Source organism: Lontra canadensis, unplaced genomic scaffold (assembly GCF_010015895.1).
Source record: "Lontra canadensis isolate GAN:19392208 unplaced genomic scaffold, GSC_riverotter_1.0 scaffold125, whole genome shotgun sequence".
Lineage (NCBI taxonomy): Eukaryota > Metazoa > Chordata > Mammalia > Carnivora > Mustelidae > Lontra > Lontra canadensis.
In genome coordinates, this window is record NW_022631119.1 from 2,805,471 (window position 1) to 2,829,014 (window position 23,544).

At 38.3% G+C, this 23,544-nt stretch overlaps 1 protein-coding gene, 1 non-coding gene and 1 pseudogene across 2 annotated transcripts in view; 2 read left to right on the forward strand and 1 right to left on the reverse strand.

Moving 5' to 3' along the window:
- The window catches only part of ZNF529 (zinc finger protein 529), a 97,327-nt gene that overhangs the window by 46,455 nt on the left and 27,328 nt on the right, over positions 1–23,544 (forward strand). The window lies entirely within an intron of this gene.
- On the forward strand, positions 1,616–2,408 carry LOC116857750 (annotated as a pseudogene).
- Positions 12,423–12,531, reverse strand: LOC116857794. The gene has a single exon (XR_004380802.1). It is a non-coding gene; the product is annotated as a U6 spliceosomal RNA (small nuclear RNA).

A 23,544-nucleotide genomic window follows, 5' to 3' on the forward strand; every position in this document is an offset into this window, starting at 1 on the left:
TATCACCATTAGGGAGATTTTAGTTTTTCAAACTGGTCTTCCCCAGAATTTTTGGACTCTAAAGTTTTTGCATGACCCAGCAATATTCTTATTGGATACACTGAGTTGTTTTGCTTTAAATATTCCTAATTTGTATTTTATTTAAATTAGCAATTTTAAAAAATATATACTTAGGGGTGCCTGGGTGGCTCAGTTAGTTAAGCATCTGCCTTTGGCTCAGGTCAGGATCTCAGGGTCCTGGGATTGGGCTCCTTGCTCAGTGGGGAATCTGCTTCTTCTCCCCAGTGCTTTCTCTCTTGCTTACTCACTCTTTCTCAAATAAGTAAATAAAATATTTAAACTATATATATAAAGATAGATATACACACACACACATAGACACACATATGTACACACACATATATACATAATATACATATATACATAAAGTATGTGTGTATACACACACACACACATTTGGTAGATATATCATGCTACAAAATAAGAATGAGTCTCTGTTGTTAATCTTTTTATTAGGATATATGCTATTTAATGTCTTTAAATAGTTCAACTCTATTTAAGGTTTAAAAAAAAATTTACTCATGAGAGACAGAGAGAGGCAAAGGGGAAGCAGGCTCACCCATGGAGCAGGGAGTCCAATGTGGGACTCGTTCCCAGGACCCTAGGATCATGACCTGAGCTAAGGGCAGATGCTTAACGGACTGAGCCACCCAGGCACCAGTTCAACTCTATTCTATTACAATCCTATTTACTGGGCTATAATGTGATCACACTGCTGATTTGCTCTTTGATCCCATTTTATTTGGTTATTCTGAGTTACCATCAATGCTGATTTCTTTCTCTCTTATTAATACTTTAGAACTACTTGCCTTACACGCCTTTGTGTATTTTATAATTTTCCTTTTCGCTGACCTGAACAAATTACATATACATATACACTTAAAAATTGACAGAAACAAAATAACCATGTACCTTGGCACTTACCTTTTGAAATGATTAATAAGTAAATGAAAATTTGATAAATACAAGATACCCTTATTATGTCTTATTTGTAATTACAGCTGTATTTTTGTCACATTACATTAACATTTTTCTTTGGACTTTGTTAAGAACTCCTGTCATTTCACAGAGTGCTAATACAATAAACCATAATGTAATTATTGCTATTAACTTTTTTTTTTTTTTGGCTACTTCTCTTCGGTGCTCAAATTATTAAAACATCATTCCTTTCCATTTTCATGTGGTACTTTATCCTTTCCACATTTTCTCTAATCTACATACAAGTTTTTGGTTTTTTTCCCCCCAAATATAAGAGATTGTTCCACCCACTATCTTGTTTACTGTTGCAGTGAACCCTGAAATTAGCTTCCAATAATGGAATCCTTTTTCCGTTTAGTGGTGAAGAATTCTAATTAATAAATGTAAAAGGAATGAGGAAGATAGGAAAACACTGTAATAATAGTAATAATTACATACAAAATTCGTTGATGGATACTAAAACATAAAGGCAAAAGTTTAAAGAGAAACAAGCCATTAGAATGATATCAAAGTGTCTACCCCAAATATATATATATATTGGAATATATATATATGGGATATATTACAAGGAGAAAACATTCCATATACCACCTTTTTGAAATGATCACCAGTAGTAAGACATGGGCATATATACTACCCAGAGTGAGGCACTAAGAAGGGCTTACTGTGGGAGTAGTAGTCTGACTTAAGTACGAAAAAAAAAAAAAAGACCCGCTGGAGCAAGTGAGAGCCAGACAGGCACTGGGTGACTCTTGTGCCTCACTGAGGAAAGTAAACATGGGCAAAGGAGATCCTAAGAGGGAAAACATCATCATATGCATTCTTTGTGCCAACTTGCCGAGAGGAGCACTAAAAGAAGCACCCAGATGCTTCAGTCAGCTTCTCAAAGTTTTCTAAGAAGTGCTCAGAAAGGTGGAAGGGAAAGGAAAATTTGAAGAGATGGCAAAGGCGGACAAGGCCTGTTATGAAAGAGAAATGAAAACTTCTGTTCCCCCTCCAGGGGAAACAAGAAGTTCAAGGATTCCAATGCACCCAAGAGGCCTCCATCGGCCTTTTTCTTGTTTTGTTCTGAGGACCGCCCAGAAATAAAAGGAGAACATCCTGGCCTATCCAGTGGTGATGCTGCAAAGAAACTGAGAGAAATGTGGAATGACGCTGCTGCAGAGAACGAGCAGCCTTAGGACAAGAAGGCTGCTAAGCTGAAGGAAAAACATGAAAAAGACATCGCTGCATACGGAGCTAAAGGAAAGCCTGATGCGGCAAAGAAGGGAGTTGTCCAGGCTGAAAAGAGCAAGAAAAAGAAGGAAGATGAGGAAGATGAGGAGGAGGAGGAGGAGGGGGCAAATGAAGAAGATGATAATGATGAGTAAGGCGGCTCTAGCAGGTTTTTTGGTCTATAAAGCATTTAACTCCCCCGTATACAACTCAGTCCTTTAAAAAAAATTTTAACATAGGGCTGTGTAAGATTTGTTTTTAAACTGTACAGTGTCTTTTTTTATATAGTTAACACACTACCGAATGTGTCTTTAGATAGCCCTGTCCTGATGGTATTTTTAATAGCCACTAACCTTGCCTGTTACAGTGTGGGGGTTGTAAATCGGCATGGAAACTTAAAGCAGGTTCTTGTTGGCACACAGCACCAATTAGTTATATATGGGGATGGTAGTTTTTCGTCTTCAGTTGTCTCTGATGCAGCTTCTACGAAATAATTATTGTTCTGTTAACTGAACACTACTTTAATTCCAAAAAAAAAAAAAAAAAGTTGCAGCTGTTTTGTTGACATTCTGAATGCTTCTAAGTAAATACGATTTTTTTTAAAGATTTTATTTATTTATTTGACAGAGATCACAGGTAGGTAGAGAGGCAGGCAGAGAGAGGAAGGGAAGCAGGCTCCCACTGAGCAGAGAGCCCGATGCGGGGCTTGATCCCAGGACCCTGAGATCACGACCCGAGCCGAAGGCAGAGGCTTAACCCACTGAGCCACCCAGGCGCCCCAAGAACAGAACTTTAAAAAAAAATACCGTTTGTGGGGCACCTGGGTGGCTCGGTGGGTTAAAGCCTCTGCCTTTGGCTCAGGTCGTGATCCCAGGGTCCTAGGATCAAGCCCCATATCGGGCTCTCTGCTCGGTGGGGAGCCTGCCTCCTCCTCTCTCTCTCTCTGTCTGCCTGCCTTTCTGCCTAATTGTGATCTCTGTCAAATAAATAAATAAAATCTTTTAAAAAAAATACTATTTGCAGTCAAAATGGAAGAATAGACTGGATTTACCTTCCTGCCCAAAGTAACACAGATAAAATACAAGCAGCAACTGTTTTCAGATACTGAACAATGGACAGCAGAAACCCCTAACCAAGTGTAAACAAATGTGATATCTATATTTTTGACTCTACTTACTTCCTAGTAGATATTTCTACATCTCAGCACAGGAAGGAGGAATACAGGGGGAGCATCGTGATGCCAAGATGGAGATGAGAGTCCAGGGAGGCACAGAAAGCTAGTTTGCAGGCATGACTACTAGAGCAAGTCTTGATCAGTGCATGGAGGTAACCACCTGAAGCCAGCAAAAGAAATGCTTAGAAAAAGCACAGATAACCCTTGGGAGCTCACACAGCCAGGAACAGTTTGTGTCCCCGTCATCCAGAGCAATAAATTTCATGATATAAAGGGCACTGGTTAGATTACTTGAAAAGTTACTGCCTCAATAGAGAAGCAAGTTAGTACTAAAGGCTCTCTGGTCCCACCTAATCAAGTTTAAAGACAATCTTAATAGGAAAAAACTGTTACCAGGTAACATATATATTCCAGAACAAAGCTTCAGTATATTTCTAGAACCATAAAAATACCAACCACATAGAAAGCATATTTTACGATGTGTGTCTGATAGGAAATAAAACAGGAGTGTAAAATTGCAGGAATACATGAGTACAATAAGAAAAATCAATAGAAACATCCAGAAATGACAAAATGATTTTATAATTGATTTGCTAGATTTTATATTTGGCAATAGATACTGTCACTACAACCATCTATTTCATATGCCCAACAAGGAAGAAGAGATTATGTTAAGAAGTGGACAATATTAAAAAGACCTAAACAAAATTCTAGAGGTTAAAAAATATTTAAGATTGAAAAATACAGTCAACGAGATAGAGTAGACACTACGAAAAAACAGTAAGCTTGAGAACACAGCATCAAAAACTACAAGTTGAAACAGAAAATCAGACTTTAAATTGGGTAACAAAACTATGGAATAATTGCAATCAACCTCTTTATTGTAATCGGGGTCTCTGGAAGAGAGCAAATAGAATGAGCAGGACCAAAAAAGAAATTTAAAGAAATTTTCCAAATTTGGTGAAAACTATAAACCCGCACACCCAGGAAGTTCAACTCATCCAAGCAAATCACAGTAAAGGAATCACAACCAAACGGATTAAAATCAGTAATAACAATCTTTTTTTTTTTTTTTAAAGATTTTCTGTATATTTGACAGACAAGATGGGGGAGTAAGAGAGGGAGAAGCAGGCTCCCTGTGAGGCTTGATCCCAGGAACCCAGGATCATGACTTGAGCCAAAGGCAGACACAATGACTGAGTCACCCAGGTGCCCCCATAACAGAAGAATCTTAACATCAGGAGGAAAAAAACCCCAAAAATCCTATGTGCAAAAGAGTAAAGATAGCAAAACATTCTGAAGATGGAGTCAACATATTTTGCCCCATTCCTCCCTACTTATTAGACAAAGTCCATGAGGATAAGTACATGAAACAAACCTAAGAAGAATCTGAAACAGAACTGGGGGCAAACTGTTTATGGACTTTGGGACTCAAGGAACAACCCAGCCCAGTGGTAACTTCCTTGGAGGAGAGTTGGGTTTTGTTTTTGTTTTTTGGCTTCAGACCTGATTACCAGAGAACCCTGCAAATTGGTAAGGTCACCAGATGTAAATAATTACCAAAAAAACAAATCACGCCCTAGTAACAAGAAAACAAAAAACATCCATGATATGACTGTTTTCCTCAGACAAGGGTTGAAAAGGTTGTGGCCTCCAGAACAAAAAGCCCTTTTGACGATGCCAACTCTGTGTTACCTGAATGGTACAAAGAGAAATGCTCCCTGTCTCCCACACCGTTCTGCACACCAACCAGGAGCACCACTCCCTTGCCAGTAAGTTATCTGTCAGCGCTATCATCCCAGCCCAGGAATAAAGACACAATGTCCCTTCTCCCCAACAATGGGTACATTGAGTTGCTGTATGAGCAGAAACCCGACTGCCAATCCTGGCACATCAATAATGTGGGCCCTACAAAGATGTGAGTGGAACACTGACATCATAGCCCAGAAATAAAACCCACCTCATCTTCTCCTGGTGGACAGGTGCACTGGGAAGGTGTGAGTGTGATTAGGGCCTTGACTATCATTGTGACCTGGCACTTACTAGCTGGTGTTCCACCTTCTACTAGTTGACAGGCATCTAAAGAGGCAGTGTATAATCAGAAACTATGACTATTAACACAGCAGGAACAAAGGCCTTTTCCCCTTCCACCGAGTGGTGGCCTCCACAAACTGTGTGTGTGAATAGAGCCATGACTAAATTCCAGCTCATCTACGTAGAAACCAGAATGTCAACACCAAATTACCAGAGTACAATAAAAACTTACTCATCCTAGCAAGAATGAGGAATATTCAACTTAAATGAGAAAAGACCACTAGGGGCGCCTGGGTGGCTCAGTGGGTTAACCCTCTGCCTTCGGCTCAGGTCATGATCTTAGGGTCCTGGGATCGAGCCCCACATCCTGCTCTCTGCTCAGCGGGGAGCCTGCTTCCTCCTGCCTCTCTGCCTACTTGTGATCTCTGTCAAATAAGTAAATAAAAATCTTAAAAAAAATAAAAGACCACCAAAAAACACTAACAAGATGTACAAAGATGTTAGAATTATCTTACAAGTATTTTAAAGCTACTATCATAAAACTGCTTCAGTGACTAAGAATGCACCTAAAAACATAGTTACAAAATACATGAAGTAACAACTGACAATTTAACAGTACTAAGAACATTCAAGCCACTTTCAGTAATGGCTAGAAGAACTAGGAAGATGTTCAACAAAAAGCAGAAGACATGAACAAGACTATAAACTGCCCAGATCAAAGACCTCAATAAAAACGCTAATCTATAATAGCAAAATACACATTCTTCTCAAGTATACAACACATTCTCCAGGATAGAATACATCTTAGAACATGTCTTAGGCCATGTCTCAATAAGTTTACAGAAATTAAAACCACACAAAGTATATTCTAATAATGAATTAGAAGTCAATAACAAAAATGTGAAAAAAATATCACAACTATGTGGAACGTATACAACTTACTTTTTAAAAAGATTTATTTATTTTTGGGGCACCTGGGTGGCTCAGAGGGTTAGGCCTCTGCCTTCAGCTCAGATCATGTTAGACATTTATGGGTCCCAGGATCAAGCCCCACATCAGGCTCTCTGCTTAGCGGGGAGCCTGCTTCCCGCTTTCTCTCTGCCTGCTGCTCTGCCTACTTGTGATCTCTCTGTGTCAAATAAATGAATAAAATATTTAGAAAAATTTTTTAGAGAGCAGGTACTGGGGGAGGTATAGAGGGAGAGTGAGACTCCCAAGCAAATTCCCCACTGAGTGCAGAGTGAGAGCAGGGCTTGATCCCACAACCCTGAGATCATGACCTGGGGCAAAACCAAGAGTCAGATGCTTAACTGACTGAGCCACTTAGGTGACCCTACAACTCACTCTTAACTAACTAAAATGTCAAAGAAAAAATCATGAGGAAAATTAGAATACTTTCAGATGAATGAAAGTGAACATAAGAGATGCATATAAAGCATTGCATAAAGGTATATTTATACCTGTAACTGCCAATATTTTTAAAAGATCTCAAAAGAATAACCTTACTTTGCACCTTAAGAAACTCAGGAGAAAAACTTGAAACAAAAGGAATTAAAGAAATAAATAATAGGTGAAAAATAAGTGAGAGAATAGGGAAAAAAATAGAGAACATACATAAAATGAAACGATGTTTCTTTAAAAGACCAACAAAATTAGAAATGTTTATCTGAAATCATGAAAATAAAAAAGGAAAAGGTTAAAATTACTAAAATCCATAATGAAAAAGTACCTGACTACTGACATCACAGAAATTAGAAGTATTATAAGAAAATGCTATGAAGGGGTACCTGGGTGGCTCAGTGGGTTAAAGCCTCTGCCTTCGGGTCAGGTCATGATCCTAGGGTCCTGGGATCGAGCCCCATGTCGGGTTCTCTGCTCGGCAGGGAGCCTGCTTCCCCCTCTCTCTCTGCCTGCCTCTCTGCCTACTTGTGATCTCTGTCAAATAAATAAATAAAATCTTTTTTAAAAATTGCTATGAACAACTGTATGAAAGCAAATTAGATAACTTAGATTAAACAAAGTCTTAAAAAGTCAAAATTAGTAAAACACACACAAAAAGAAAGATAACCTATGACTGTACCTGTTAAACTGAATCCCTTAAAACCTAAAACAGAAAGCATCAGGCGCAGATGATTTCATCTGGTGAATTCTACCCACCATTTAAATAGGAAGTAATTACAATACTCTATAGTATCTTCCAGAAAATAGAACAAGAAAGAGTTCGTAAGTCATTTTATGAGGCTAACAATACCTTACTACCAAAATTACCTAAAGACATTATAAGAAAGAAAATTACATAGTAATATCTCTCGTGAACATAAAAGCAAACATCTTCAACAAAACAATATCAAATGTAACAATGCATAGAATTATACAACATAATCAACTGAGATTTATCCTACACATGCAAAGCTATCTCAACACTGCGAAATCAAGTAATGTGATCCATTACACATCAACAGGCTAAAGGAAGAAAAGTCGTATTATCATGTCAACAGATGTGGAAAAAGTATTCTTTTAAAAAGAGTCAGTACACATTTATGATTAAAAATCTCACAGCAAACTAGGAATAGAAGGAACTTACTCGTCTTGATAAGAATATCTACCAAAACCTATCCGTTCTCACCACTATTTTCAATATTGTGCTGGAAGTCCTAGCTAATGGAACAAGTCAAGAAAAATAACTAAAAGGAAGACAGATTTAAAAGGAAGAAATAAAACCATCTTTGTTTGCAGACAGCATGGTTGACAATGCAAAACTCCAAAAGAATCAACACAAAGAACTCCTGGAATTAATAAGTGATTATAGCCAAGGTTGCAGGCTACAAGGTTAACATACAAATGTCAAGTTCTTTTCTACATACAAGCAATGAGTATATAAAATTAAAATTAAAAACATATAACCATTTAGCACATTAAAAAGGACAGAATAAATCTTTAAAAATATGTATAACAGAACTAAAAAACTGATGAAAGAAATCAAAGAACTAAATAAATGAAGCAATATTCCATATTCATAGGTAGGAACACTCAATATTGTTAAGATGACAGTTATTCCAACTTGAGCTACAGAATCATTACTATATCGTCCAAATCTCAGCATGTTATTATGTAGATGTTGACTGATTCTGAAGTTCATATGGAAAGGCAAATGACCCAAAATAAGTCCACACTATACTGAAGATAAAGAAGTTGGAGCACTAACACTGATTTCATGATTTACTACAAGGATAAAGTAATCAAGACTATGTACGGTCAAAAGAACAGAAAATCAATGAAACAGAACAGAGTGCTCGGAAATAAATCCGTACAAATAGAGCCAACTGATCTTTTACGAAGGAACAAATACAATTCAATGAGGAAACGTGTCATTCAACAAAAGCAGATGGAAAACTGGATATCCACATTAAGAACATGAATCTTGGGACAGCCTTCAAATTTCTTAAAAAAACTCAAAATTCATTACAAACCTAAATGTATAGTGCAAAACTAAAGGACCTCTAGAAGAGAAAACAGAGGAAAATCTAGGTAACTAGGTAGCTCGGGAATGATTTCTTAAGAAACCAAAAGCATAATCCATGAAAAATAAAACCTCTTAAGTCAGTTGTCATTAAAAATTTCTGCTGTGCAAAAAACATTTTAAAGATTTTATTTATTTATTTGACAGAGAGAGAGAGATCACAGGCAGGCAAGAGGCAGGCAGAGAAACAGGAGGAAGCAGGCTCCCCGCCGAGCAGAGAGCCCGATGTGGGGCTCGATCCCGGGACCGTGGGATCACGACCTGAGCCGAAGGTAGAGGCTTAACCCGCCACAGGGTAGGAGAAAATTATTTGGAAAATATATATATGATAAATGACTTGAATCTAAAATATACAAAGAACTCTTTAGAACCTAACAGAAAGCAAACAATCCAAATGGAAAAAAAAGAAAAGATCTGAACAGAGTGCTCTTGGAAGATTTACAGATAGCACAGGGTGCCTGCGTGGCTCAGACCTTGAAGTGGCTGCATTCCGCTCAGGTCCTGATCCCAAGGTCCTAGGATGGAGCCCCGCATGGGGCTCCCTGCTCAGAAGACAGCCTGCTTCTCCCTCTCTCTCTGCCTGCCACTCTGCCTACTTGTGCTCTCTATTTCTCCATCAAATAAATAAATAAAATATTTTAGAAGTATATACAGATAGCAAATAAGCTTAAGCAAAGATGCTCACCATCTTAGCGCAATTAGGAAATTGCAAATTAAAATAATGAACTACCACTATACCCCTATCTAAATGGCAAAAGTCCAAAATGCTGACAAAGATGTCTAGCAAAACAACACTTATTCATTGCTGGTAGGAATGAAAAGTGGAACCACCACTCTTCCAACCACCTTGGAAGAGAATTTGGCAGTTTTTCACAAAACTAAACTTACTCTTACCATATGAACTAGCAATCTTTCTCCCATATACTTACCCAAATAAGCAGAAAACTTATGTCCACAAAAATCCACACTTGGATGTTCACAGTATTCTTAATTTTCTCTAACTGGAAGCAACCAAGAGGTCCTTAAAAGGTCTTCAAAAGATGAAGACAAACTGTGATACATCTATACAGTGGATTTTTGTGCAGTGATTTAAAAAAAGAAAGTGGGGCGCCTGGGTGGCTCAGTGGGTTAAGCCGCTGCCTTCGGCTCGGGTCATGATCTCAGGGTCCTGGGATCGAGTCCCGTATCGGGCTCTCTGCTCGGCAGGGAGCCTGCTTCCCTCTCTCTCTCTCTCTCTCTCTGCCTGCCTCTCTGTCTACTTGTGATCTCTCTCTGTCAAATAAATAAATAAAATCTTTAAAAAAAAAAATAAAGAAAGAAAGAAAGAAAGTAAACTACTAAGTCACAAATACACATAGAGGAAGCTTAAATGCATACTGTGTAGTGAATGAATAAGTGCCTTTTTATTTTCTGTATTTCTGATTCTTTCATACCAGGAGATTTACGGACTCTGGAGAGTGTGTGTCTCTGTGGCTACCTGTGTCTCCTAGGGCAACCAATTCCTTACAGATAAAAAATTTAAAAATTCACCAGATAAAAATTTACCTGGGAGTATGCCTTTCACATGCAAACCAACCAACCAGAGCACAAACTTGAACCTCCTTTACTAGGCTCATACTCAGGGCCACTATTCCCTTGCCCTAATCACATACACTAGCAACTAGGGACAACGCTTTGCCATAAAGCCTTCTGAGATTGTTCAAACTAATCAATCCTAAGCCCGCTTACCCCATCCCACCCATTCCTTTCTGCAGAAATCAGTGAAGTCTCGTCCTTTTTTTTCCCTTGTTCTACCTCAAAACAGAGGCTGGTGCTTCCCCATGTAAGCCTATGTTGCACACTGTACCTCCTGTAAGTATGAAAACAACTCCCTTCCTGACGGTCATCTCTGTGGCTGTGTCTTACCACAGCTGATTAAAACAAATCCTGGGACAATTTTTTATAAAGCCACTCTGAAGAGGATTCATACTGTATGGTTCCAACTACATGACACTGTGTAAAAACAGAACTGTAAAGACAACGAAATTATCAATGGAGGCCCTGGAATAGGAGGGAGAGATGAACAGTTGGAGCACAGGGGATATTTAGGGCAGTAAAACTATTCTGTGTGATCTTCTAATGGAGTAACATGATGCTGTCTGACACATGACATTATGCATTTTATAAACGCATACAACTATACAACACTAAGAGTGATTCCAAATGTAAATTATGAGCCTCAATTAATAATGTATCAACATTGCTTCATTAATTATAACAAAAGTATCATACACCTATACAAGATACTAATTATAGGGGAAACTGAAAGAAGGGGGTCCACTTCTTCTAAAGGATAGTTCAAGTTCAGTGTTTCCTTGCTGATTTTCTATCTGGATGATCTATCCATGTTGAAAAAGAGGTAATGAAGTCCATTACTATTATTGTATATCCATCTATTTCTCCAGTCATATCTGCTATTCTTTTAATACACTGAGAAGCTCCAATGTTGCATGTATATTTACAATTATTATGCCTTGATGAACTGACCTTCAGTTGATGTCAATTGATGAACTGACCTTCTCTTGTTAAAGCTTTCCACTTAAAGTGTATTTTTTCTAATATAAGTACAGTTACCCTATATTTTGGTTTTCACTTGCATGGAACATCTTCCATTCCTTCACTTTTATCCTATATAGGGGGTATAGCTCAGTTGTAGAGCATTTGACTGCACTTTTATCCTATATATGTCCTTAATACTGAGATGAGTCTCTCATAAGCAGCATATAATTAGGTCTTATTCTTACAATCTTTCAGCAACACTATGCCTTCAATTTGAGAATTTAATCCACTTATATTTAAAGTAATTATTGATTAGATAAGGTCTTATTATTGCCATTTTATTGTTTTCTGGCTGTTTGTAGTACCCTTGTTCCTTTCTTCCTTTTTGGCAGTGTTCCTTTGTGAATTGACAATTTTCTGTGGTGCTATGCTTTGACTCCCTTCACTTTATCTTTTCTGTATCTACTATTGGTTTTGCTGTTTGGTTACCACGAGGTTTACATAAACCAACTTACAGATATAATAGTATCTTTTACACTGATAAATCAATTTAGAATGCATACAAACTCTACTTTTTTTTTTTAAAGATTTTTTATTTATTTATTTGACAGAAAGATCACAAGTAGGCAGAGAGGCAGGCAGAGAGAGAGGAGAAAGCAGGCTCCCTGCTAAGCAGAGAGCCCGATGCGGGGCTCGATCCCAGGACCCCAGGATCATGACCTGAGCCGAAGGCAGAGGCTTTAACCCACTGAGCCACCCAGGTGCCCCAAGAGAGAAGCAGGCCCCCCGCTGAGCAGAGAGCCCGATATGGGGCTTGATCCCAGGACCCTGGGATCATGACCTGAGCTGAAGGCAGAGGCTTAACCCACTGAGCCACCCAGGCACCCCCAAACTCTACTCTTTTATCCCCATGCACACATTTCATTTTTCGTGTCATCCTTTGTGCAGGGGCCATTATAATCTTCTCTGAATCATGCCAATTTTTAAGTATAAGTGTTGCAAAAGTGAGCACACACATTTCATTTTTCAGGTCACCATTTACCATTTTTTAATGTGCATCCATTAACAAATGATTGTAGCCATGGTTATTTTTTAATACTTTTGTCCTTTAACAGTTGTACTAAAAACAAATGGTTATAACAGCACCATATTACAATATTCAAGTAATGGAATTTGAGTGTATATGTACATATACTAATGTGTTTTACATTTTCGTTTTTCATATTATTAGTGCCATTTTATTTAAGCTTGAGTAACTCCTTCTAGCATTGCTTGTAAGGCGGGTGAAGTGGTAATGAACTCCCTCAGCTGTTCATCTGGGAAAGTCTCTCTCTTCCATTTCTGAAGCAAAGCTTGGCTAGAGAACATATTCTTATTGGCAGCTTATTTCTTTCAGCACTAGAATATATACACCCACTCTTTCCTGGCCTACAAGGTTAAATCCACTGATAGCCTCATGTATGTTTCCTTGTAGATGAGGGTTTTTTCTTTTTTTTGTCTTCCTGCTTTAAAATTTTCTTTGTCTTTGTTATTAGACCTTTTTACTATAATGCATCTTGGAGAAGATCTCTTTGGGTTAAATCTAGGGACCTATGAGCTTCCTAAACTTGACTGTCCAAATTGTTCCTCAGATTTGGGGAGTTCTCAGTCATTATTTCTCTAAATAAGCTTTCTGTCCCTTTCTCCATCTCTTCTCCTTCCAGGAGTCCACTAGATATATAAATTGCTTTTCTTCATGGTCTCCCTTAATTCATATAGGCTTTCTTAACCATTTTAATTTCTTTATTTGTTCTTCTTTAACTAAATGGTTTGAAATGGCATGTCTTCGAGTTTACAGTTTATCTCCTTTGGTTGGTCAAGTCTACTGCTGATCTCTGTATTTCACTTTTTATTACTTAATTGTATTCTTAAGTTCCAGTATTTCTCTTTGATTCTTATTTCTAACTCTCTGAAGTAAGTGTCTTTTGTTTGCATATCATTTTATTAATTTCATTGCACTCTATCTGTATTTTCTTGCAGTTTCCTCCTTGCATGTATTTTGAATTCTTCATCAGGGAAAACATAGATCTCTAATTCTTTAGAGTCAGATTCTGGAAAATTGTATTCCTTGGTGGGGGGGGGCGGATCATGTTTCCTTGATTTTTCCGAAGATGTACTCAGAAGACTTACATTGCTTGGTGGGGAGAGACAAAAGAGTCACTGGAGAGAGTGGTGAGTGGATAGAGGAGCAGCAATGGAAATGTTTGAGAACTGACTGGTGTGCTGCTGAATGAAAAGAAAAGTTCTAAATGTTATTCAAAATCCAGATGGATAAAAGAAAAAATTTTAATTTCATTGTGAAGCCATGATGAAAATGGGCATAGTCTTAGAAACAGAGTCTAAAAAATTCCCCAAAAGAAAAGCCTAGGGCTACATGGCTTCTTTGGTGAGATGTTTGTTTGTTTTAATAATACCAATTCTTCACAATCTCCTTCAGAAAATAAAGGGGGGAATATTTCTCAATTCATTCAATGAAGCCAGTATTGCCCCAGTATTAAAACTAGACAAAGTCACCATAAAAGTTAGAGACCAAAATACCCAGGAACATAGAGGTACAAATCTTTAAACAAACAAACAAACAAACAAACAAACAAATGGTGCAAACCAGGAGACCCTGGCTGGCTCAGTCAATAGAGCATGCAACTTTTTATCTCAGGGTCATGAGTGAGTTCTAGCCCCATGTTGGGCACAGAGGTCACTAAAGAAAAAGAAAAAAAAAAAGCAAATCAGGGGCACCCGCTGGCTCAGTCAGTGAAGCATGTGACTTGATCTTGGTGTCATTGGTGCAAGCCCCAGGTTGGGATAGAGTTTACTTAAAAAAAACTGCAAACCATATTTAGCAACTAACAAAAAAGATTATAAAACATGACCAAAGGGATTTATCCCAAGAATGCAAGACTGGTTTATAGCTAAAGGCCAATTAATATAATATTCCTTATTAAAAGAACAAAGGACAAAAATCTCATGATGATGTTTTATCATAAATGATAAAAAAGCACTTAACAAACATTTGAGATTTTTTAAAAATATTCAACAATGGGAGATTAGAAGAGAACTTCCTTATCGTGATAAAGAGTGTTTACAAAAGATTCTACAGTTAACATTATTCTTAACAGTGAAATGTTGAATTCTTTATCCCTAAGATAAGGAGTAAGACAAAGATTTCTGATTCTACACTATTCATTTATCTTCTACAATATTTTCTATCCAATGTTAAAAGACAACAAGATATGAAAGGATTATAAACTGAAACACACACACAAATGGTGTTTATTTGTAAATGACATAACTACGTATATAAAACAGGGATTAGAGAACTACAGCCTGCGGTTTGCCTACAAAATACAAAGAGTACGTAAATTTGTAAATAAAGTACTGATTCACACCCCTGCCCATTCATTTATGTAGTATTGCTGAATAATGCTTTCATGTCAGAGTCGAACAACTGTGCTGACTCTTGCACAGTTGAAAAGCTGTGTGTAACTATGGACTCTCTCCAAACGAATACTAATAACCTACTGTTGACTGGAAGACTTACTGATAAGATGCAATTGATTAACATGTTTGGTATGTTTTATATATAAAATGTACTGTATTCTTACAATAAAGTAAGCTAGAGAAAAAATGTTATTGAGAAAATCATAAGAGAAAATACATTTACAGTACTGTACAGTATTTATTGGGGGGGAGGAATATAAGTGTACCCATGAAGGTTAAACCATTTTGTTCAAGGGTCAACTGTACTTGCAAAGGATACCACATGGCCACAGTCTTGAGATCATCACTATTTGATCTTTTAAGAAAAAGTCTGACAATTGGATGCAGAAAATACAAAGCGACTTACAAAATATTATAAGGCTAAATATTATAAAATTGATAAGCAGGTTTGGGAAGGTCACTGATACAAAGCTAATACACAAAAGTCAATGCTATTTCTATATACTATATGCAGACTATGAAAATGAAAACACTAATCAAACACTGATTTACAACAGAATGAAAAACAATACACCTAGAAATAAATTTAACAACATAGACCTGGGGATCTGGGTGGCTCAGTAGGTTGAGCATCTGCCTTCAGGTCATGATCTCAGGGTCCTGGGATTAGAGCACCACATCAGGCTCCCTGCTCAGTGGGGAGTCTACTTCTCCTTCTGACCCTTGCCCCCACTCTTACACTCTCTCTCAAATAAATAAATTTTTTTTAAAAAATAGTATAAGACTGTACAAGAAAAGCCAAAAAAGGATGCTGAGAGAAAATAAGGATCCAAATAAGTGGAGGGATAGTAGACTTAATATTGTTAAGAAGGCATTTCGACCCAAATTGATATACGGATCCAACAAAAATTCCAGTAAAATCCCAGCAGGCTTTCTTGTAAAAAATGACAAAAGAATCCTAAATTTTATGGGGAAATATAAAGAACCTATAATAGCCAAACACTTCTGAAAGATAATAGAGAACCTACACTACAAGATTTCAAAATTTATAAACTACGGTAATTCAGATAGTCTGGTATTGGCATAAGGACTGCCATATATCTCAATGAAATAGAAAGTTCAAAAAGAAACCCTTGTATTTATGGTAAACTGATTCTTTTTTTCTTTTTAAGATTTTATTTATTTGACAGAGAGAGAGGTCACAAGTAGGCAGAGCATCGGGCAGAGATAGAGGGGGAGGCAGGCTCCCTGCTGAGCAGAGAGCCCGATGTGGGGCTCCATCCCAGGACCCTGAGATCACGACCTGAGAGGAAGGCAGAGGATTAAACCACTGAGCCACCCAGGCGCCCTGGTAAACTGATTCTTGACAAATGTGCCAATGTAACTTAATGGGGAAAGTCTAGTCTTTTTAAAAACTTGTACTCCTACATTTACACATCCACATACAAAAAGAAAAAGAACTAAGATCCATGCCTAATATGATATGTAATAAAACTTAAATAAAATGGATCACTACAAAAGTATAATAGCCAAAACAATAGAAATCTTCTAAGGAAACACAGGACAAAATCTTTGTGACTTGGGATTGAGCAAAAATTTCTTAGTTTGACATCAAAAACAAACATTAAATGAAAAAAATTCCTAAACTGTACTTCATTATAACTCAAAAACCTTGCTATGCAAAAGACATTTTTAAGAAAATGAAAACACAGGGGCGCCTGGGTGGCTCAGTGGGTTAAGCCTCTGTCTTTTGCTCTGGTCATGATCTCTGGGGTCCTGGGGCTCTCTGCTCAGCAGGGAGCCTACTTCCTTCTCTTTCTCTCTCTGCCTACCTGTCTGCCTACTTGTGATCTCTGTCAAATAAATAAATAAATATATTTTTAAAAAAAAGAACAGAAAATGAAAAGACATTCCAAAATAATTACATTGGGAGAAAATATTTACAAATTATAAATCTGATAAAGGACTTCTAACAAACATAAAAGACTCTCATAACTTAGTACTCAATATTAGGAAGGCAAATAACTCAGTTATAAAAATTAGCAAAAGCTGGGGTGCCTGGGTGGCTCAGTGGGTTAAAGCCTCTGTCTTCAGCTCAGGTCATGATCCCAGAGTCCTGGGATTGAGCCCAGCATCAGATGCCCTGCTCAGCGGGGAGCCTGTTTTCCCCACCCTGTCTGCCTGCCTCTCTGCCTACTTGTGATCTCTGTCAAATAAATATATAAAATCTTTAAAAAAAAAATCATAAACAGCCCAACAATGAAAACAGCCCAAATACTTATTAAGTGGAGAATGGATAAACAACATGGGGTAAAACTATATAATGGAATACAATTCAGGAATAAAAAGGAACTACTGATTAGTGATACAACACAGATTTACCTCAAAAACATTATGCTAAGTTGAAGAAACCAAACAAAAGAAGAATATACATTACATTCTCATATACATCAAATTTCTAGAAAAGGGAAATCTACACATATACAATGCACTTCAGGTACTGCCTCTGTGAGAGTGTGAGCAAGGACTGACTGTAAACAGCACATGGATCTTTTTAGGATAATAAAAACGTTTTAAAATCCAATTATGGTAATGGTTACACAACTAATAAATTTACTAAAAATGACTGAAATGGTGTACTTGTGTGTCTCAGTCAGTTAATCATCTGCCTTTCGCTCAGGTCATGATCCTGGAGTCCCAGGATCAAGCCCTGCATCAGGCTCCCCGATGGGGGGGGCGGGGGGGGCAGTCTGTTTCTCCCTCTGATCTTCCTCTCCCACATGTTCTGTCTCTCTCAATAAATAAAATCTTTAAAAGAAAATAAAGCTCCATCGTTATTTTTAATTTTTTTAAAGATTTTATTTATTTGACAGGGAGATCACAAGTAGGCAGAGAGGCAGGCAGAGATCGAGGGGGAAGCAGGCCTCCCGCCGAGCAGAGAGCCCCATGGGGGCTCAATCCCAGGACCCTGGGATCATGACCTGAGGCGAAGGAAGAGCCTTAACCCACTGAGCCACCCAGGCGCCCCCACTGTTATTTTTTAAAAAATGATTGTTATACATTTATAATGGGTGAACTATATTATGTAAATTGTATTTCAAAAACTTTCATTAAGCGTTCATTTTTTTCTTTTCTTTTTATTTATTTGACAGAGATCACAAGTAGGCAGAGAGGCCGGTAGAGAAGGGGGGGAAGCAGGCTCCCCGCCGAGCAGAGAGCCCGATGCAGGGCTCGATCGCAGGACCCTGGGATCATGACCTGAACTAAAGACAGAGGCTTTAACCCACTGAGCCACCCAGGTGCCCCTAAGGGTTCATTTTAATGTTGACGCATATTACTGAACTGCCCTTCAGAAAGCATATACCAATTAACATGAACACCAGTAATGTATGAAAATATTTTCCCTCACCTTGACAAATCCAGTTGATACTAAACTTTTGCTAGGTAAAAATTTTAAGTTTAATTAACATTTTATCCTTATCAGTGAGGATATCTTTTCACAATTTTATGGACTAAGTTGTTTTGCCAAAATTCACATGTTGAAGCCCTAACACCAAAATAACTATTTGGAGACCAAGCCTTAAAGGGGTAATTAAAGTTAAATAATTCAAAAGGGTAATGTCCATAAAAAAGTAGTAAGAGACACCAAACCCCACTCTGCTCTGAGAATGCAAATAATATATATAGTATATATATAATATAGACCATGTGAAGACACAGAAAGAAAGCAGTCAAAAGAGTTCTGGGGGCTCTAGTCTGTGATGGCAAAATAGGAGGCTCCTGAAACAATAACCTCTGGAAGAAATCCAGAAACCAGCTGAGCCATTCCTATACATCAGATTGACAAGAAAATCACACACTGGAAGTAAGGGTCTCAGCACACACAACTACTGGGAGCCACAGTGAACAATAACAAAAACGCTACATGAATAATCAAAAAGGTTTGGAAGATCCGAGAGCTGAAGCAGGATTCAACAGTAAGTTTCATCTCTTCAGTGAGGCCTCTCCTTTAAAACTGGGAGAGGTAACTGTTTTATCTAACGCAAAGAAACTAATAAGGTAAAAGAAAAATGAAGAAAACAAAAGAATATGATTCAAAATAAAGAAGGTAAAACCTGATTAAAAGAACTCAATGTAACAGAAATAACCTATTTATCTCACTAAAAGATAAAAGTAATGGTCATAAAGATGCTCAGTAAGATTAGGAGAGGATACATGAGCAGAGTGAGAGTTTCAGAGGTGCCTGAGTGGCTCAGTGGGTTAAGCCTCTGCCTTCACTCAGGTCATGATCTCAGGGTCCTGGGATCAAGCCCCCATTGGGCGCTCTGCTCAGCGGGGAGCCTGCTTCCCCAGACCCCTCTCTCTGACTGCCTCTCTGCCTGCTTGTGATCTCTCTCTCTGTGTCAAATAAATAAATAAAATCTTTAAAAAAAAAAGGCACTCCTGGGTGGCTCAGTGGGTTAAAGCCTCTGCCTTTGGCTCAGGTCATGATCTCTGGGTCCTGGGATCGAACCCCGCATCGGGCTCTCTGCTCAGCGGGGAGCCTGCTTCCGCCTCTCTCTCTGCCTGCCTCTCTGCCTACTTCTGAACTCTGTCAAATAAATAAAATCTTAAAAAAAAAACAAAAACCAATAGCTGGGGTCTGAAAGAAACGGAGCTCCTGCCCTAAAACACACACCATAACAAACAGCCACACTGAAATACAGCATACAAGCAGTGGTGTGAGGCACCTGGGGTATTTGCTAAGGATTTATTGGTTAATTTTGGAAGGCGTGTTGGAGGGGAGGGATTTTCAGACTTCTCCAGGAACAAAGAAGCTGGCAGCCATCATTTACCTTCCCTGACCCCTGACCTAGATACATGGACACCTGTGGGACCCAATGTAAACACTCTCCACCTAGCATGTGAACAGTGCCTTCCCCCTCACGGCTCTCCTATGGATCTGCCCACTCCAACCTGAGGAGAGAAGCTAACCACACATATCAGTTCAACTGCGGGCCCAGCAGTAGGCTGGGGGCAGACATCTGGTCTGACTGCAGGTTTTGCCCACCAAAAAAGCTTCTCGGGGATCATCACAGGGAGAGTCCCCTGAATTTGGGGCTACCACAGCTCCGGCAAATGCCTGGTGTGCCCAACTCAAGCCCAAGGCAGCCCCAATCTGGCCCATTTACACAGGGACCAAACCCTGCTCACAACAGAGCCATTCCAGATGACTAGATTGAAGGCAAACATGGCTCAGCTACAAGAGTAGGGCACACACAACTAAAGTGTCCATGAACTGAATTCCCCTGAACTTTACTCCCCTGCAGTGCCAGATTCTAATGAACAGGGATGTTATACGGCAGGACTCTACAGCTCTTCTTCATAAGGCCACCACTTTCAAAGGCAGAAGACATAGCTAACTTTCCTAACACAGAGAAACAAACACGGAGTGAGACAAAATGAGGAGACAGAGGAATGAAATGAATGAACATGACAAAACCATAGTAAATGAATGAACATGACAAAACCATAGTAAGAGCTAATGAAGATAAGTAAAACACCTAAGAATTTAAAGTGGTGGTCATAAAGATACTAACTGGACTTGAGAAAAGAATGGAGGACTTCAGTGAGACACTCAACTAAGAGAGAAAACATAAAAAAGAACGAATCAAAGATGAAGAACCTAATAACGGATATTAAAAATACATTACATGATGGGGCGCCTGGGTGGCTCAGAGGGTTGAGCCTCTGCCTTTGGCTCAGGTCATGATCCCGGGGTCCTAGGATTGAGGCCCGCATTGGGCTCTCTGCTCAGCAGGGAGCCGCTTTCCACCCCACCCTGCCGCCTGCCTCTCTGCCTGCTTGTGATCTCTCACTCTCTCTGTCAAATAAATAAATAAAATATTAAAAAAAAAATACACTACGTGGAATAAATAGTAGACTAGGGGAAGCAGAAGAGTGGATCAGCAACCTGGAGTAATGGAAAGCAATAAAGCTGAATAAGAAGAAAAATAATAATAAATAAAAATACACTAAGGAAACTCAGCAACATTATCAAGCATAATAACATTTGCAGTATAGGGATCCGAGAAGGGGAAGAGATAAAGAAAGGAGAAAATTGACTTTAAGAAATAATAGCTGAAAAATTTCTGAATCTGGGAAAGGAAATAAAAATACAGATCCAGGAGGCACAAAGATTCCCCCAGCAAAATCAACCCAAGGAGATCCACACCAAAACACATAATTTAAATGCAAAAGAAGTAGTCAAGAAGAGAGACTCTTAAAAGTAGCAAGAGAAAACAGTTACATACAAGGGAAACCTCTAAGACAATTAGCAGATTTTCAACAGAATCTATGCAGGCCAGGAGGGAATGGCATGATATATTCAAAGTACTAAAAGAAAAAACCTGCAGCCCCAAATATTCTATTCAGTAAGGCTATCATTCAAAATAAAAGGAGAAATAAACTTTCCCAGACAAACGTTAAAGAAATTCATCACCACTAAACCTGCCTTACAGGAAATGTTAAAGAGGATTCTGAGCAGAAAGGAAAGACCATTAACAGGAATAAGAAAAGTAGGAAGCACAAAAGCAGTAAAATTAAGTATATCTACGAAAATCAGTCAAGGGATTTACAAAATAAAAAGATGTAAAATATGACATCATTACCTAAAACATGAGGGGGGGTGGAGATAAGAAAAAATTTAGTAATTTTAGAATGGGTTCAAAGTTAAGTGACTATCAACTTTATATAGACTGCTATACACAATGATGTTATATATAAATCTAACGGTAATCAAAAATTAAAAACTGGTAATAAATATGCAAAAAAAAAAACAAACAAACCTCAAAAACTCACCCAACGAACCAAAGTATATCACTAACAAAAGCCAGCAAACAGAGAAGAAAGGAACATGAACTACAAAACAACCATAAAACAAATATCACTACATAACTTTCAATACTTACTTTGACTATAAATGGACTAAACTTTGTAAGTGGACTAAATGCTCCAATCAAAAAATAGAGGGTGATGAAATATGAATAAATATGTAAGACCCACCTACATGCAGCTTACAAGAGACTAAATTTCAGACCTAAAGACACATTCAGATTGAATATGAAGGGATAAAAAAGCATTTGCCATATAAACAGAATTGACGACAAAGCCAGGGTAGCAATACTTATATTGGACAAAATCAATTCTAAAACAAGGACTGTAACAACAGGTAAAGAAGGACACTACAGAGATTAAGCTCATAGACCTCCTTCCTGATGATTTTTTGATTTGACATCTAAAGCAAAACTAAACAAGTGAGATTAGATCAAACTAAAAAGTCAATATGAAATGGGAAAGTTAAGTTAATAAGGGGTTATTATCCAAAATATACAAAGAACTCATATGATTCAATAGAAAAAAAGATCCAATTAAAAATTTAACAGAGGCTCTCAAAAGACATTTTTCCAAAGACATACAAATGACCTACAGGTAGATGAAAAGGTACCCAACACCCACTAATCATCAGGGAAATGTAAATCAAGACAATGCAAACCACAGTGAGGTATCACCACATCTACTAAAATAGCTATTACCCAAAAGTCAAGAAGTAGCAAGTGTTGGTGAAGATGTGGAGAAAGGGGAATGCTTCTGTACTGTTGCTGGGAATGTAAACTGGTATAGCCACTATGGAAAACACTAGTTTCCTCAAAGACTTAACAGAACCACCATATAACAGAACCACCCAGCAATTCTAATTCTGGGTATTTATTTATTTATTTATTTATTTATTTTTTCAGATTTTATTTATTTATTTGACAGACAGAGATCACAGTAGGCAGAGAGGCAGGCAGAGAGAGAGGAAGGGAAGCAGGCTTCTTGCTGAGCAGAGAGCCCGATGCGGGGCTCAATCCCAGGACCCTGGGATCACGACCTGAGCCGAAGGCAGAGGCTTTAACCCACTGAGCCACCCAGGCGCCCCTAATTCTGGGTATTTATTGAAGGAAAGAAATCACTATCTTGAAAAGATATCTGTACCCCATGTTCACTGCAACGGCATTTAGAACAGCTAAGACAGGGAATCAAACTACACATCCATCAATGAATGGATACAGAAACTGTGTGCATGTGTGCGTGTGTTTTTACGTACACACAAGCGAGTACTATTTAGCCTTATAAAAGAAATTTTGCCACCTGCAACAACATGGATGGACCTTGATATATCTGAAAGCAGCTAGGAGAGTAGACTTGTATTCAAAAAATTTTCTAACGGGACGCCTGGGTGGCTCAGTTGGTTAAGCGGCTGCCTTCGGCTCAGGTCATGATCCCAGCGTCCTGGGATCGAGTCCCACATCAGGCTCCTTGCTCGGCAGGGAGCCTGCTTCTCCCTCTGCTTCTGCCTGCCTCTCTGTCTGCCTGTGCTCGCTTACTCTCTCTCCCTCTGTCTCTGACAAAAAAAAAAAAAAAAAAAAAAAAAAAAAATTTCTAACAATGTGATGGATGTTAAGTAAAGTTATTTTGGCAATCATATATATATATATAATATTATATATATATATATATATATATA